Source organism: Thrips palmi, unplaced genomic scaffold (assembly GCF_012932325.1).
Source record: "Thrips palmi isolate BJ-2018 unplaced genomic scaffold, TpBJ-2018v1 HiC_scaffold_5, whole genome shotgun sequence".
NCBI classification, from domain to species: Eukaryota; Metazoa; Arthropoda; class Insecta; order Thysanoptera; family Thripidae; genus Thrips; species Thrips palmi.
The window spans coordinates 13,823,477-13,829,739 of record NW_023144632.1 but is presented as its reverse complement, the minus strand read 5'-3'; positions in this window follow the sequence as shown (position 1 = coordinate 13,829,739).

The following is a 6,263-nucleotide window of genomic DNA, read 5'->3' as shown; positions in this document are numbered from 1 at the left end:
CCCGTCTACCTTCTCGACCTGCCGGCCTGAGCTCGCCTTCTACTCCCCCTTCTTCTCCACCTCCTCCTCCACAACGAAGCCCCCCTCTCCCCGCCTCGGTGCTGTCTGCTGCCGTGCCGCGCCGCGTCGCGCAGCGTCGTCGCACCGCGCCTCGCCTCGCCTCGCCTCCCGCCCGGCCGGCCGGCCTCTCGCCGACGCTCTGCAGGGCCTAAGCCTGCCGGCCCTGCCAGGTCCGCCAGGTCCGCCAGGTCGGCGGGCCTAGAGACCGCTCGCGTTGCCCCACATAGCCCACGGCCTGCATGCTCTGGTTCAGGCTCCGCACTCCAGCACTCCAGCCCCATGGACTCCTCTGGACAACACGCCGGACCCTCCAGGAGGGCCCTCCAGCAGAGGCACCCGGACGGCTGGACGAGGCTGGACGCTGGAGTGTGTGTGCCGAGACCCAGCACGGGGCGGCCGGACGACGGGTGACGGGGAGGGGAATGTTGTTGCCCATCATGACGAAACGAAGCGACGCGCTCAAGTTCCTGCAGTTCTGTGTGTGGAATTTGAAGGCTTTCCTATTTGATGTACTACTTCTTGCGCGCGAGCTGAGACTCGCCCGTGCCGGCCTGTGGAGGGGCCGTAGCGGCCGCTCTGCCGCTGCCGCTGCATGGACGGACACACATAACAGCCTGCAGCAATGCCAGCAGGTCATTCCACGTCGTTCCAGCCACGGCCAGCAGACCGTTCCCCGTTCCCCACCTCACAAAACACGCTCTCGTCTCCTTCATGCGATCTCGTTCTATCGCGGCGCTGCTCCGCGCATCGCTTTCCACCCTCCAGTTGGCCAACGCGGCCCTCTGTCAGAACGCCTGGCCGCCTGGCCCGAGCGCCGTCCAAAGCGAAACAAATGTGCTGCTCGCCGTTCGAACGCGGCGTCGCCATGACGACAGCGCGGGGGTGGCGCGGCGCAGGGCGTGCTGGGCGTGCTGGGCGTGCTCCAGGCCGAGCACCGCGAGGACTCATTCGCGACGCCGCGGCGCGCCGTGCTCGTGACTGACACATAATCCCGGATCCGCCGCCCTCGCGCCCTTTGATTGACGGCGGGGGTCCCAAGTTGGCGCCGAGGCCTGCGCCCTGCGCCAGCGCCGCGGAGAGGAGCACGCAACGGGGGCGGCTCGGTCGACCGTCGAGGGGGTCTTGGGGTGCCTGAGAGCGAACCGTTCAACAGCCATCGATCCGGGAGCGGCAACGGCACTGAGTCAACGCGGTGCGAGTGGACGGGCACGGGCACGGGGAACTCCAAACCAGTGGAGGCCGCGGTCCCGCGCCGCCCCGCGCCGCGTTGCTGCGTTCCGGGCTGGGCCGGGGCGGCGGGCTGGGGTTACGCTTGATTACAAAATTGACGGTGTCGTGGTGCCAGGGCTGCCAGGGCTGCCAGGGCTGCCGCCCGGCCCGGGCCTTACCCGCAGTCACACCGACGCTGTCCTCGAGGACTACGAAACGCCTCCGCCACCGGGCCCAAGGAGCTTGACTTGCCGACGCCAACACCGGCGAGGAAAGCATCCTGGACGCTGGGCAGCGTGGCAGCGCGGCAGTGCCTCTATGATGATCCTCAGCACGATACGATACGCCCTTTGCCGAGCCCTCGGGGCCCTCGGCAACCACGACCGAATTCCTGAGCGGCAGCGGCGGCAGCGCAACTACACTCTCAACTCTACACACCACCGCCGCCACCACCACCACCATCAGCAGCAGCGCGGCACCCCCACCCTGCACTTCCCCCGCTCCCACTTCTCGAGATGAGTCACCTGTCCATGCATAGCGAGGCCGACCCCGGCGGTGCCCAGCCCAGCCCCCAGACCCCCGCGGCCGCTTACGTAGCCCTGTCAAAGTTTCTTGGAACGAGCAAAACAACAACAGAGCCGAAATGGCGCGAAAGGACGTAGTAAACTGACGCCAAACGTCATGCCGCGTTTTAGAAACGAAAGCTCACACGACGCGGCACGAACGAAAGAGCACTCTGCTGCGCTCCCGCGCCGCCGTCAACGCAGCGCTGGAATTCCTTGCCACCTCGCCACGGAGACGGCGAAGACGGCGCGGCCGCGAGCCGAAATGAAGCGGGCGATGACCTTCTCGGCGGTGCGGAGAGGCGCAGGGAGAGGCGCGGGGAGAGGCGCGGGGAGAGGCGCCGAGAGTGTGCGTGTGTGTGATTTTGTGTGAGTGTATGTGTGTGTGTGTGTGTGAGTGTGATTATGGAGCAACGGGGTCGCGGAGGCGTCTGGCCGGCCATTGGCGGCGCTTCGCAGCTTCGCAGCTATCACGGTGTTCGTCACTGTATGCGAATTGCAGCGGTGGAGGGCGAGGAAATCGGCACCGCCACTTTCAAGTCCCAGAGGCGGCACAGCCAGGCAGGCAGGCAGGCAGCACTGCCCCCACACAGGCCTCCCAGCCTCCCACATCCTCCACGGCGGCGTTACCCGCTCGCCCGCCGCGCCCGCTTCCCGGCCGGCGCGGAGAAAGGGAAGGAGTGCAAGTTGTTGCCCCCTGCCATCCCCTCCCCCTTCGCGGTGGTGCCTCGGGGCGGGCGCCGCGGCGGGCATGGCCAGGCAGGCAGCGGTCGGCAGCGCACGCTAATGATAATAATGAATGGCAAAAAGTGACCGCGGCCCGGCGGCATGCTCCGGAGTCGAGTCCGGGGCCGAACCCTCGACGGGGATGCTGACGGCGACGCCACGTCACGCCCTCACCGTTGGCCCGCTGCCGCCCGCTGCGCACGGCTCGGTGTGCACTGCGAGCCTGCGAGGGTCGTCGCCGCGCCTCGCGCGTCATGGGGGGACCCGGCGGGGCCCCCACCGCCTCCCCACGCACGCGGACCAACGCGGACGCACCGTGAGGTCGCCGAGGTGGTCGCGGTCCCCGTGTCGACACGCGGTGACGCGGCCGGCGCCTTTTCCGCAGAACGCACTTGGGGTTTTGGCGACCGAGCCGACCGGGTGACGGGGCAGAACGATGACAAGCAGGGCCGGGCCGGCGGGCTCCCTCTGCCTCCTGGAGCACGCTGGAACACATGCTGGAACACACGCTGGAACCCCAGCGGCGCAACAACGGAACGGAACGGAACGCGGCCTCCGCCGTCGAGGCGCCCCGCGTGTGGCACACGGCACACGGCGTGCGTGTGTATCCCCACCCCCTTTCCCCTCCCGGCCGCGGCGAACTCTGCGGACTGGTTCCGGGCGGAGCGCCGGGCCGGGCGCCGCCACCCGCGGCAAGGCAGGCACGGCAGGCAAGGCCCGCGCTGATTGGCAGGGACGATGATTGGTGATTGATGCCGCTGCGGCACTGCATGTCGGCGCGGGGCGGCGCGGGGTCATGCGTCGCCCTCCTCGGCGTGACGCGATATGAGAAACGGGGAGCGGGGTCGCCGGCGAGAAAGTCCGCGGCTCAAATAAATAACCGCGCCAACAAGCCAAGCAGCCGAGGAGAGTGAAAATAGAAAATTGGGCCGAGCGCGGCGCAGCGAGCGGCCACCTGCGGCATGGCCATTGTCTAGGCAGGCGTACTTCCGCTGCTTTGGGGCAGCAGCGGCCGAGCCTGCAGGCCGAGCCCTCCAGGCCCTGAATCGGGCCAAATGATAGGCCCGGACAATGCGGGCGGATAAAGGACGTCGTTGTGCACACGGACGACGTCTTTGTCGCGCTGTGACGGACACGGCGACACGGCGCCACCGCCACCCCGCCGCCACCGCCACCCCCCGCCGCGCGCACGTCCGCTCGCCGGCCGCACCAGGGCCGCACCCACTCGCGCCTCCAAGCTGCGCGGTGTGCGTGGGTGGACCCGTCCTCGTCCCGCCACTGACCCGCGCGGCCGCGGCATCCGCTACCGAACCGGGAAAAAGAAAAAGGTGCTCTGCATCGGCGGCAAAACACGACGCCGACGACCCCGCGAGGTGCGGGCTGGCTGGCCGGGACGTAGAAAGCGGTGCTGTATCGATGGGGTTGCTTTCCAGGTTTCCGGGTTTCCGGCATCGTGAGCCTCGGCGCGCCTCAGCCTCGGGCAGTGCTGCAGTGCCAAGGGCCAAACCCGCGCCTGGTCGCGCTCGCTAGCCCTCCACCCCCGCGGGGTCCCTCCGCGCCTCGCCTGGCGCTTGCGATTGGTTCCATAACTGTCCTGCGCTCGGCGGCGACCCGGGTGGGAAGGGGAGGGGGGGGGGGCTGTTGTCCGCGAGACGGCGCTTGGCGCCTCGTGCAGGAGCCCGCTCAGACTCGTACACACCGAGGTGAAAATTCAGCGAAGGGCCGCCGATGAGCGCGTCGGCGGGGCGGCCCCGCTGGAGGACGTCCTTGAGAATGCTCCGGAAACCAAACCGGCGTCGCCGTGTCCAGCCAGCCGTCCGAGGCACGTGATCACGTGTCCTATCTCGCCCCCGCCATGCCGGCCGTGCCGTGCCGGCCATGCCGTTCGCGGCGTTCATGACCGCGCCGGGGATGCCGTGCTTCTGGAGCGTGGCGAGCGCGGAGAGCGTCTGGAGCAGGCTGCTTTCGTTTCCAAACACCACGCTCGGCTGGCGCTCGGGGCAGCCCGCCACCACGTTCCATCGTTCCATGGCTCCACGCGACCGGCCTGGGCAGCGAGCAGCGGCAGCCATTCGACTCGGAGTCACAGGGGCACAGTCACGAGGCTGGTACTACCTACCGGGACCGGGAACACCGGGTACCTGCTTCGTCGCTCTGTCTCTCTCGCGCAACAAGGGACAGAGTGGACTCTTGCCTGGCCGGCACGTGCAGTGGGACGCTACCGGTCGACTCGGCCGGCAGGCTTCGTGAAAAGTGCAGCCCTAACGGGGACTCGAACCCGCGACTCGCAGGCAGCCAGGCAGGCAGCGCGTGGCCGGTCGCCGAGACTCCAGTTGGGGGCGGCTCGATGCTCGTTGCTCACGCCGCGGCGATAGGGCTTGTGTTCCCCGCCGGTTTTTCCGCTTTTTCCAGCAGCAAGGGACTTCTTGCCGCATTACGGTTGCCACAGCCTCCCGTTCGCCGCGGGCAATGGCATCTTAGCATCGCCGCATCGACACGGAATCAGAATCGGAAGCTAGAGGGTGGCCGCGGAGGGGAGGGGGGTCTTTTGGAACGGTTTGGCGGTGGTTCGGCGGTGCGGTGCACACCGCGAGTAGAGGTCGTACAAAAATGTAACAGCGGGAAGCAGGTCGGACGAATTTCAGCAGGTCGGACAAAAAGAGGTCGTACAGATGATCTACTCCGGGGAACGGCGACGCTGGTGACGCGCGCCAGGCCTCGGGGCCGTTCGGAGGGCCTCGGAGGGCCTCGACTGACTGGACAGGTGAGGCGCGGCAGGGCAGGTGTGTGCGCGACCCGCCCCTCCCCGGAAGTTTGAGCCGGCCGAGGACACGCTCACGGCCTCCGCGGCCTCCACGACCTCCACCGCATCGCCAAATAAAGCGATCCAGGCCTCGGCGTCGCGGTGCCTCCTCGACGCCTCGACGCCGCAACGCCGCCCCGGTGCAAACAAGGACCCCGCGCGGCTGGCGGCGCGCGGAGAGAGGAAGGAGGGGGATTATTGGTCGCGTGTTTTGTCCTGGCGATAATTAGGGCCCCCTCCCCCCCTCCCGGGCCGCGGCTGCCGCTCGCGGTTTTTGCCCGCCCCCGTCGCGTCGCGGATGTGGGACAGCAGGACAGCCTCGTTTCGGAGTCGGGGTTCGACCAGGCAGAGGCTGCAGAGGCTCGCGCGGCGTCGGCCTGGCACGGCGCCGGCGCCGCGAGCATTCCCCCTGCCCTCCCTGTCACAACACTGCAAAGGGACGAATCTAGCCGAGCTTCACGCCGAGGACGCGGACTCGCGGACGGACTCCACCGCGGAGGCCCATTTGTCCAACGGCGCATGCAGTGCAGGCAGGGCACGGCGTGGCGTGTCTCTGTTTCTGACTGCGTGTGTGTGCAGGCGGGGGCCTTACATGCCCACAGACGCGTGGCGCAGTCCTTTCCCGAAAAACACTCACACTCCCCTTCTCCCCTCTCTCTTCGTCGCCATCAGTTCTCTCTGCATCTCAGTGGCTCAGAGCATCTCCCTCATGGCAGCGAAGGCGCTGCACGATGGGCTGCCTACTGCCCGGGCTGCAGCACCGCGGTGTGCGCTGGGTTGCCTGCCCGCGCGGGGCCCCGCGCCGAGCCGTGCCGCTTGGGTGGCCTACCGCGCGGGCGTTCCCGCCAGCGGCAAGCTGACCGACGGCGATGTTCAAGGCGACGCATTCACAACCAATCGAT